The following is a 12,055-nucleotide window of genomic DNA, read 5'->3' on the forward strand; positions in this document are numbered from 1 at the left end:
CTTTTTGTTTTGTTTACCGTTACCTAGCAACCCCAACAAGTGAGTCAATAATTAGTATTCTCCGCTTCTTCTTCGACGGGGCGCAGTACAGCGGTAAAGTGACTGAATTACTATGCTCGAGGTGCTGGGTTCGAACCTCAGATTGCCTTTTTTTTTTTGCCTGCCAAAGTACGCACCATGACTTCTTTTTTCTTAGATGACGTTACCTCGCGGCAAATAAGAGTTTGTGCTTTTTGAACCTGTCAAAGATTTACTGGTTTTATTTCAGTTATGAGTAGAGTTAAGTAGAAGTAGGCTTCAGTAGTTGTTAGAAAGGTTGTGTTTTGACTTTGAGCCCCCAACGCTGCCTGGAAGGCGCTTAGGCGTGGGTTAAGGTTAAGGTTAGGGTTAAGGTTAGGTTAAGGTTAGGGTTAAGGTTAGGAGTAGGATTAAGTGTTTTTAAGTCAACAGTGGCAGCGCTGCCTGGAAGACAACTCAGAAAACAACTCTTTAAAGTAGCTTGTCTTTGATGAAGCTACCACATGACCACTCATTACCCTAATATTTGTATAATCACTTCCAAGTAACCCAGACATGGCAAAACAGCTAAAAACTGTTCAAAACTATTAGGCCTGGCCTACTGTAGAGCTGGTAAATACACAGGCCTATTGACAGAGAACATGGATGTTAGACATCGGGTGTAAATAGTATTGTTGATTATTACACTATTTACACCCGGGTGTAAATAGTAATGTTGATTATTACACTATTTACACCCGGGTGTAAATAGTAATGTTGATTATTTGCACCCGGGTGTAAATAGTAATGTTCATTATTTACACCCGGGTGCAAATAGTCTCTGCCATTTTCTTTTATTTAGGAGGTGTAGAAAACAAACTTGTGAATACAAAATACCAATAATACAATATACAGTATAACGTTGTTGGAGTAGGACTTTTAATTGACCAGATGGTGTTAGAGTATCAAAGGAGTAGAGTATCAAAAGCTTTGAACCATGAACCCATTTAATCTGTAGAATCGTACGTTTCAATAGCCTTGCTTGCACATCTCTACTTGTAATACAACTGATATAATTATGTAAGTCCCTTTGGATAAAAGTATCTGCTAAATTAATACATGTACTGTAAATATACTGTAGATGCCTTCTTATCATGAAAAGGAAACTGGGTGGAACGTCTGGCCAAATTATTTGGTGGTTGATTCTGACCGCGTTGACACTTTTGCTTTTAATCCTGGTCTCTTCACTCTATTCAGTCTCCTTTTAATCCAATTAATTTTACGGGTATATACCACAGGGCTCCTTTTTGTCACGGTAGGAGTGATCATGGTTGTTGGCAGAGACAAAGTAGGGTCCATGTCTGTATTGGGTGATGTGGTGATCGGCTTTGAGGATGTAGGAGTTTGGGTGGTAGGTGATGGAGGTGTCTTTGATGTAGACTCGAATGTCTGAACAAATGAAGTGGTTGATGGTGTAACTGAGTTGGTGGTAGACGTTAAGGTTCTGTAAATAGGAGGCGTTTTGGGTATAGGTTTTTTTGTTCCTTGCTCCTCAAGGTGTTTCTTGGCTCTCTGAGCCCAAGGTGACTGTGGATCTGAGCATATGAGTTTTCCCATCTCAGTAAAAAAGCTGTAATAAGAGATGCAGATTTGTAAATTAACTTCATTGTTACATTTTCATCGTTGCATTTTCTTCAGTTGCAGTGGCATAACTTAGAACTTACCCTATAGCATTGATGGAACAAGGTGCAGTTTGCACAGTGTAACTCTGTAACTTCTGGACTAGAACTTGGGTTGCGGACTTTGATAGACAGGGACATAGCAAAACGGGCAGGTGGTCTGTTGATGATATTACTCATTAGGAAAGGTACTTCATTGCACAAAACACTGCTGAACAGGAATTTAATATGTAGTGCTAGACATAAGCTTAGTATACTGGTAAATTAATATTTTACACGTTTCAGTCTACTTTGTTTTCTTACACTAAACTGACCTTGTGTCAGAGTGTCTGATGTAGACTCGAATGGCTGGACATATGACTCGCCTGTTGATGATGTAAACACAGTAGACTTGGTGGTATGCGTTGGGGTTGTAGACACTGCAGGCATTGAGGGTGTAGGTTTTTTTATTCTCTCATCTAGGTGTTTCTTGGCTCTCTGAGCCCAAGGTGACTGTGGATCTGAGCATATAACTTTTCCCTTCTCAGTAAAAAAGCTGTAATAAGAGAAGCAGATTTGTAGATTAACTTCATTGTTACATTTTGATCGTTGCATTTTCTTCAGTTGCAGTGGCATAACTTATAACTTACCTTATGGCATTGATGGAACAAGGTGCAGTTTGCGCCATGTAACTCTGTAACTTCTGGACTTGAACTTGGGTTGTGTATGGAGTTTCGTTTGTGCCAAAAAGTTCAAACAATACTTTTTCTAATTCAAACAAAAATCAATTAATCAAAATACCAAATACAAAATCTAAACAAAAAAAATAAAGTCGAAAAAAAAAAATCTAAACTCGCAAAAAAAATCTAAACTCGCAAACAAATTATTTGTGTAGTTGCAAAAAAAAAACTGTTTGAATAACTTGTCTTTTGGTTTACAATAACAACAATCATTTGCAGCGACATCATTCGTTTGTTTGCTCCTGGCTTTTTCAGTTTCGATTCTGGCTCTCGCGTTTGCGCTGCCTGTTTCTTTGCTTGCGATTCTGGCACAAACTTCACATGTGGGTGGGTGTCTGTGGGGTGCATTCCTATTGGCTGATGCGTTTTGACTGACAGCTTTACTATGGATTCAAGCGCAAGAGCTACCCACCCCCCTCCCCTCCCCAGTAGGTAGTGGTGCAACGCTCTTTTTGGCCACTATGTACAGGTATATGCGATGTGGCGCTATTGAGCACAGTATGTCAACCGCCATATGAAGAAGAAGAAGATATTGACCACAGTAAGTTCCGTGGAGCTAGCTACACCAAAGCCATCGATGGGCTACACGCGTTATGGACTCAAAACAATGGGTTTTCCTCACTACTCATTAATCCAAGGTAAGAAGTGTCATCTAATTTGTTATGGGTCTAATTTTCACGTTTATGTGGGATGTTATGGCGTAGTTGTTACAATACTGACGCTGGTTTTAAGGTATCAGATGGCTATCTTAGCATCGTAGGTTTGTCCACATCCAAACGAGGCTTTTGATGAAATGTCGCACTACAGTAGCCTAAATTATGAATTCATACCATGTATTTATTTGTTCAGAAGTATATTGTTAATGTCCTCGCGTTATATAAGCGTATGTGTCCGATTATGTCATGAAATATCGCTATGTTGTCAACGGTAGTCTAGCATAGTATGAGCGCGATGGTGCGATCTATCTGTGGTCAGTTCATCAATGGCCCTGGCGATCTCTGGAGGTCCACTCTTTGTGAACGTTTGGAGACCACAGACATAGTATAACCTTAGTTAGAGTATTGGTTCATTTGCCTGAGAAAGACCCAAGGGTCGAAACGTTACTTTTTGTAAACATGGGAGCTCAAGCAGTGTTGCCAACGTTACCTTCTTCTGTTACATCTCCCCAGGAAATGTTATTAAGCACTGTGACCAGCTCTGTCTTTTGATTAGTACATGTAATTTGTCTTTTGCTTGTGCTTGTGTGTTTGTGCAGAACAACTCATCGTGATGGAGCACCTGTACTCCCTGATACAGCAGGATCTGAGGGGATTCCTCAGACAGGACGCAGATGTGGATTGACAACATCCTGCAGTTTGACCTGTTCAACCGACCTCTTCTCTGTCCCATACACACCACACAGTCTTTGGTCAACCTCTGCTTCATTGCCATCACAACCATCGGTCCCTGTTTCATCTGCAGCACAACACAGCACAGCTGACGGCCTCTTCTCCATCTGCAGCACAGCACCACACACCAGACAGAGTCCGCTGCGTCTTTCACACACCTGGTGGATCCTATTGTGTGCCTCACATACCTGAGAGACTCTGCTCCACAGTACCTGCAGGCTCTGCCCTGCCCCACCCCTCGCACACCCGATGGACCTAGCTGTGTCCCTCACATACACAATGCGCTGTACCCCATCACTCACACACCCGATGGATCTAGCTGTGTCCCTCACATACACAATGCGCTGTACCCCATCCCTCACACACCCGATGGATCTAGCTGTGTCCCTCACATACACAATGCGCTGTACCCCATCCCTCACACACCCAACAGATCCTGTTGTGTCTCTAACACACAGAGCAGGCTTTGCCCAGCCCCTCAGGGTGGCTCTGAAATCTGTGGCTTTCACACTCCCAACAGACGCTGCTCTCTCCCTCACACACCCGGCTGGCTCTGCCCGGTCCGTTGCACACCTGCAGACTCTTCCAGCCGCCACAAACCCAGCTCACCCTTCTCCTGCTGTGTCCTTTACAAACCAAAAAACACAGCTATGCTCCGCACATGACTAGCTGACTCTGCCTGGTCCCTTGCACACACCCAGTGGACGTGGACACTGTTGTGACTGTTGATATTGCTGTTATTGTTGATATACATAGGTTTCTCGTTTACCAACTATACTGGCTGCGCGCGCATCCGAGAGGCAGAAAATGCCAAGCTACATTAGAAAGTTACCAAGTAGTTGGATGTTAAGAATGGTAAGCTTATATGCTATGATTAATTAAGCAATGAAAAAGTGATGTTACCTTCCAAAAAAATGTATTTATTCAGTCAGAGTTCCCAAAAGTACAGCTTGATGATGGTATTGACAAACATACTGGGAAGGCAGAGCGCCGAAACGCGTCTGTGTGAATAAATGGTGATTGCTTATGCATAGTGCGGCCTGTTCTCTTGTTTTCATTGACAAACATAGCACATCAGTTATGAAACCATGCTGTGTGATGGATGTATATCAGGTTTATGTAACAACAGGCCACATTTAATTGTATGTGTTTGACTTCATGGCGGGCCACATGAAACAGAGCAGAGGGCCGCATGTGGCCCCTGGGCCTTAGTTTGCCCACCCCTGTTGTAGTAGCATGTCAATAAATTAGTTTATCCAATCATATGAAAGGTGTTTTGACAAGGCCCTGCCTTCTGAAATACATTTCCAATGGAGTAGTTCCAGATGAATGTGAGGAGCTAGGTGGAACGAAATTCAAGTGGTGAGTCAGGTTAACATACAGTAAGTAGTAAGTAGTAAGTAGTACAATTTTATTGTTCTTTATTCAAAACAACACTTATTCTAATAAAGTTAAACTGCAGGATGTTGTCAATCCACATCTGCGTCCTGTCTGAGGAATCCCCTCAGATCCTGCTGTATCAGGGAGTACAGGTGCTCCATCACGATGAGTTGTTCTGCACAAACACACAAGCACAAGCAAAAGACAAATTACATGTACTAATCAAAAGACAGAGCTGGTCACAGTGCTTAATAACATTTCCTGGGGAGATGTAACAGAAGAAGGTAACGTTGGCAACACTGCTTGAGCTCCCATGTTTACAAAAAGTAACGTTTCGACCCTTGGGTCTTTCTCAGGCAAATGAACCAATACTCTAACTAAGGTTACACTATGTCTGTGGTCTCCAAACGTTCACAAAGAGTGGACCTCCAGAGATCGCCAGGGCCATTGATGAACTGACCACAGATAGATCGCACCATCGCGCTCATACTATGCTAGACTACCGTTGACAACATAGCGATATTTCATGACATAATCGGACACATACGCTTATATAACGCGAGGACATTAACAATATACTTCTGAACAAATAAATACATGGTATGAATTCATAATTTAGGCTACTGTAGTGCGACATTTCATCAAAAGCCTCGTTTGTATGTGGACAAACCTACGATGCTAAGATAGCCATCTGATACCTTAAAACCAGCGTCAGTATTGTAACAACTACGCCATAACATCCCACATAAACGTGAAAATTAGACCCATAACAAATTAGATTACACTTCTTACCTTGGGTTAATGAGTAGTGAGGAAAACCCATTGTTTTGAGTCCATAACGCGTGTAGCCCATCGATGGCTTTGGTGTAGCTAGCTCCACGGAACTACTTACTGTGGTCAATATCTTCTTCTTCTTCATATGGCGGTTGACATACTGTGCTCAATAGCGCCACATCGCATATACCTGTACATAGTGGCCAAAAAGAGCGTTGCACCACTACCTGGGGGGGAGGTGGGTAGCTCTTGCGCTTGAATCCATAGTAAAGCTGTCAGTCAAAACGCATCAGCCAATAGGAATGCACCCCACAGACACCCACCCACATGTGAAGTTTGTGCCAGAATCGCAAGCAAAGAAACAGGCAGCGCAAACGCGAGAGCCAGAATCGAAACTGAAAAAGCCAGGAGCAAACAAACGAATGATGTCGCTGCAAATGACTGTTGTTATTGTAAACCAAAAGACAAGTTATTCAAACAGTTTTTTTTTGCAACTACACAAATAATTTGTTTGCGAGTTTAGATTTTTTTTTTCGACTTTATTTTTTTTGTTTAGATTTTGTATTTGGTATTTTGATTAATTGATTTTTGTTTGAATTTGAAAAAGTATTGTTTGAACTTTTTGGCACAAACGAAACTCCATAGTTGTGGACCATACTGTGCAGGGACATGGCAAAACGGGAAAAATGGGCGCGTTGCCTGTTGATGATATTACTCATTAGGAAAGGCACTTCATTGCATAAAGCACTGCTGAATTGAATCTGTGTTATAAATTAATATCAGCTTTGCATAGATTAATCTTTCCACATGATAAATAAATGCATATTTTTTTCTTACACTGAACTGACCTAGAGTCTCAAATGAAAAAAGTACTCTTCCTGAGTACTCTCAACTCAGCATTAAATGTGAAAGATGAGTACTGTACAGCTGATTGAATCTCTAATACTGAAAAGAGTAATCCCAATTTAAAGACAGATACACTACTGCTGTGAGCGGCCTCTCTGAAAGGTAAGCAAAGTAGGAAAAGTCCTTTTGTTCACCATACTGTCCGTAGATGATAATAGGCCTAGAGCAGGTCTATTCAACTAGCAGCCTGTTGGATTTTACCTGTGGCCCACCCGCAAACTAGCCTGACTCTCGCCAGACCCTTGTAGTTCCCCCATGCTCCACCAGAGGCGTTTCGCTGAGCTCCACACAAGGGTCTGGGCTCCAGGGCAATCCAAACTCCTTCCAGGGAGCAAAAAATTATGAACCAATCAGGAGCGCCGAAGCGAGTCTTTGATTCAAACAACAATGGCGGCACGCAGCGAGGAGTCTTGTGCTGACATTGATTCTGCTATTTCAACTGTTTTGTTGAATCTATCGAGTATTCATTCTTTAAAAGATTAACAGAGAATGGTTTTGAAGGCATTTATTGGTGGCAAGGATGTTTTCACTCCTCTTCCGACCGGGTTTGGGAAGAGCTTGAAGTAGCCTAGCACGTCATTCAAGATAACGGACAAGTGGTTTATCAAATCACATGCAAGGATTTTTTTTACAAGGCCCCGCCTTCAGAAATACATCTCCTATCGAGAACTCCCAGATCCTGGTATGAAGCTCAGCGAACTACAAGGATCTGGCGAGAGTCCGGTTACCCGCAAACTGCCTTCATACACTATTTTTGCACATGAGTCCTGTAAACAACTTAATCCAGCTGACATAACCCGATTAAGCTCATATTCTAAAACCGGAATAACACTCCTGGTATATGCCTATGGTCTTTTAACTGGAATATTGGAGCATGGAATCACATTAATCGGAAAATTCCCTTTCCATAACATAAAAAATCCGTCTGTATGTTCGTGCAAGGAATTTTGGTAGCTTGCTTTGATTCCCTGACCCTTGCAAACATAGCAAAATGTGTAGGAAAAGCTTGCACTTCTAGAGTGAAGACATGGTCAATTTATGTATTGAAATCTGAATGTTGAAATGTCGAGATAGAATTTACAGATGGGTAAAGCACCATAATGCTCAAAGGCGCAGGTTTTATGCACACTGTTGACAGAAGTAGTCTGCGCACACTGCTGACAAAACGGCCTATTAGAAGGCAAAAAAAACAAAACAAAACAATAACGGGTCTAATCTGGCCAAAATAACTTATTTTGTGGTCATGAATGAAATTTAGGGGCTGAGACCATGGAAACGTCATGACAGGTACTGTATTTATCCTGCACCTTGTTGCTTCAATCAGCATACAGTACTGATTAAAATGTAAACAGGAATATTCTGTTCTACTAGACATGAATCTTATTCTTAATATTGTCCTTATTTGGAATATGGTGTGCTGATTGAAGTCAGTCACTGACCCAACACAAGAGAGCTCTTACTGAGGCTCTTTTACAAATAATGTGAATGGTAGTTATATCACTGAGGCATTCGAATGCTTATTGTTTCTTTTGCAAATATGAAATATAAATGATATGACAAACGTTAGGTTTTAGTGTCATATATTCCATTGGCATGATACTGTTTTACTGGTTTATTTGACAAATAATCTATATGGACCTGCTCTATAAGCACCTTATCATAAGTCTTATGTCTCTTTGGATTTGTTTTGGGGGCCTTTTTATACATCTCAGAATAAAGGAATGTCCACCACATCCAGTTTTTGTATCTTTATATGTCATATCTATACCTTTATATCTTTAACTAAACATAATGTACAGTAGTTACTCATGAACGCACGAGTCATTTTAGTGACACTTTTCCTGAATATAATACCGTTTTTAGCCAAAACTCGTTAGCCTGGAAGTGAATGGGGCACGTCCTTTTGCCGCTACAAAACACTATTTTTATACCTCTTCTACTGTTCCAAACAACATTATACTTACGCGGTAGTGAGTAGAGGGTCTCTAAAGCCAAACCGAAGTATCCCGAGGTCTTTATGTGGTCGGATAGAGAGTTCAGAATGAATTTACAGTAATCAAGCCAGTACCTTTCCGGAAATGTTGCTGCTGCAGCTGAGAAACATTTTAGCAACACTTCAGCAACATTTCCGGAAAGGTAAGCAATATCGACTGTATATGATATATATGATACAGTATATATGATGATTGATTTAACTTCATGATTTTTTTTTATTTTCATTGATCGTACAGACAAGTGTCTAGTCTTGTTGGAAAGCCCCGCTTCTACTCTTTCATGCAATAAAGGTCTCATCTCGCTGCAACTAATAATCCAGGAGCAATGTAACGGAGAAGAATGGGTGTGTTTTTTGACGCATTTTATGTAAACCATTTCGGGCTTTGTCGTCGATGTCATTAAGCGCAGAGTATCCTCTCTCGCATTCTGCCGAAGTAGGTAAAACGTGTTGCCTGCGATGACGAGTTTCTTCGGCAGTACCCTCCCCTTGCCCCTTGCATTTTAAAGTCCCGATACTCCTCGACAGCTTGCCTGGTTGGCCCCCTCAGACAGTGATTTCGAGCAGAACTAGTAGTGCCCTGGCCAGAACTAAGGGGGCTGGGCACTACCGGGCCCTATGGTAATTCGAACACTGACTGTAGACTGCTAAAACTATCCATGAGACTTGCATGACCACATCTGTTGACTTTCCATGTCAAACGAAGCGAGCTGATTGGCTGACTGGCCGTTCAGTAAGCAGTGCTGTGATTGGCTGTTTAGGTCACATGACTTTTGGAGGTGTTGTAAATTCTGTGGACTTGTAAATTCGTTTCGTATCCGTAGATCTGTTTCTACGGATGCAATTTCAAACTACTTATGGCACAACATAAAGCCAACGTTCGCTAGTTTAACCAACTTGTGTAGTCTTTGAAATCTGAAAATGCCGCACCTGACGCAAAGTCTCACGTGCACGGCGACGAAGATGTGACGGCAGAACATAAAAGTAGTTACTCCTCCCATGTCAAATATCATGTGATAAACCTGCATTACGCTAAATCACCCTGTAAAATAAGTCCCGTCCGAATAGGGCTTAAGAAGAAAAAAAACCTGTATTATGCCCTCTATATGCCACAGGTCACTGCTGTATCAGGTAGGGGCTTTCCACATTGTGACTTCTGACAGTGGTGAAACATTAGCTATAGCTAGAAAACCACTCCGAGAGCGCAGACCTCTGCCAAGTGAAAACATAACCGCCTCCTGGATCAAGACGGTGAGACGGATCACAACCAAAATTTAACCGTCAGGTCATTTCAAATCAAATAATCAAAATCCATCCATAACTAAAGGCGTATTCACACCTGCCTTATTTAGTTCGATTAAAACAAAGTCAAGTTTGTTTCTTGCTTGGTTCGGACCTTTTTGACTGGTGTGAATACAATCATTCGAACTCTGGTGCGGACCGAGACCCAGCTGAGGAGGTGGTCTCGGAGCGGTTCCTATCAAGTATAGAACCCTGGTGCGGTTCGTTTATGGTGTGAAAGCAGCCCGACCTCGATCCGACCCAGTTGCAGAAATCTACCTTTTTTGGATTTGACGAGCTTCCGTAGTTTTCGCGCATTAAGGGAAATGTAGGATAGCTCCGTGACGCACAACAGCTGTAAGCAGCAGTAGGCTAACGCTTTTTTGGCAACAATAATTTGATTTTGCAGCTCCTACCTGTTCCGTCTTCCGTAGGCCTGCTATTAGCATGTTGACAAATGAGAGCTCTCCTTCTCAACTGTTTTGCTGCACGTCTTCGTCGTTTCGCAAAATTACGAGCATGATATTGTTAAACTCATGTTGCATCAAATGGTCTTGATGCTTGAGCACTTCTGCAAAACTGTAACTGTATAAACTATATTGCTAGGATAATAATGAGTACAGTCCACAAAATCTCCATAGTATTTATGTGGGCCAACTTTGACTTTGGCTTCCTATTCTTGACCCCGCTTACACGTTTACCAGCCAATGGTTGAACGACCTTAGCACATGTGTTTTTGTTTATAAATTCTGGTCCGGTTGCAATTACTGTAATCACAGTGTGAAAGCGAACTGCACTAAAAAAAAAAGAAAAAAAAAAAAAATGGCCTGGAGTCCGGAGTCGGACCAAAGCAAGTGAACTAACGGACCTTCCTGGTGTAAATACGCCCTAAGTTATCTTGCAAACAAACAAACAAACAAACAAACAAACAAACAAGCAGACAGACAGACAGACAGACAGACAGACAGACAGACAGACAGACAGACAGACCCTGATGAAAACACAACCTCCTTGGCAGAGGTAATAAGAACTGATAGCTGATCAATCACATTGACTAGCAGCAGATTTCCTGTTGTTCGCTATGGTTTGGCAGCGGAACAGTTGGAGCGGCAGAAAGAAGAAGAAAGGTCAAGGAAAATGTGATAGAAAATGAAAAACATGACTAGATGCAGGAAGGTTTTGACATTAGCAACGTGGATTGCATGTTGCCTACATGTGACATCAACCCAAGGCCTAAATCATATTAGACATGATCATTTCCGCTTAGAGCCCATCGCTAGTCTAACCACAGGAAGCAGCACTTTGCTCTGCAAGCACTGAGTGTGACAGTGTAACAGCACACCAAAACCTACTTGCATGTGGGGTGCGACAAGTTGAGGCAGAAAGGTGTTTACTGTGCTTTGTTCTGTGGGAAAAGAAAGTACATTGTAAGTGAATAGAACATGTGGCCGGTAATGCACATGCATGAACACATAGTTCTGCTCTTCTGATCAGTACATTACTCGTAGCTGTGGTTCATGCATTTGGCCTATATAGATCCCTGATGGTCCTTTTGAATGTATGCTGATATGTTGCTGATTGTCGGCCTAATTCATTTGGATTAATCATGATCTGTGGCCCAAAAACATGGACTAGACCCTTAATGATTCTTTTGAATGTTTGTTGATGTGTTGTTCATTGTAGGCCTAAGTCAACAAAATGCCTTGATAACCCCAATGAAATGCTCCTGATGGCTGTTCTGGTCTTAATGTTGTTTGTTCCTTTGGTTATTTTCTTTGGGTGAATAGGCTTCTAGCTTTGCTTAGAGCCTGCATCAACAGGGCATAAGCACTTGCTAGTGAAGGTTATTTGTTACACACAGAGGCTGCTTTGTTGGTGATTTTGTGTTGTCTGTGGGGTATTCTAAGTAGGTGGTTAGCTCTGAGTAAGTTATCCCAG

General features: G+C 41.8%; 1 long non-coding RNA gene across 1 annotated transcript; it reads right to left on the reverse strand.

Annotated features, from left to right (window-relative positions):
- Positions 1-5,187: 5,187 nt before the first annotated feature.
- On the reverse strand, positions 5,188-6,471 carry LOC134100453 (uncharacterized). The gene is made up of 2 exons (XR_009941273.1): positions 5,956-6,471; positions 5,188-5,338 (listed from the first exon to the last, which is right to left on the reverse strand). It is a non-coding gene; the product is annotated as an uncharacterized LOC134100453 (long non-coding RNA).
- Positions 6,472-12,055: the final 5,584 nt, after the last annotated feature.

This window comes from Sardina pilchardus, chromosome 2, assembly GCF_963854185.1.
Source record: "Sardina pilchardus chromosome 2, fSarPil1.1, whole genome shotgun sequence".
In the NCBI taxonomy this organism is placed as follows: Eukaryota; Metazoa; Chordata; class Actinopteri; order Clupeiformes; family Clupeidae; genus Sardina; species Sardina pilchardus.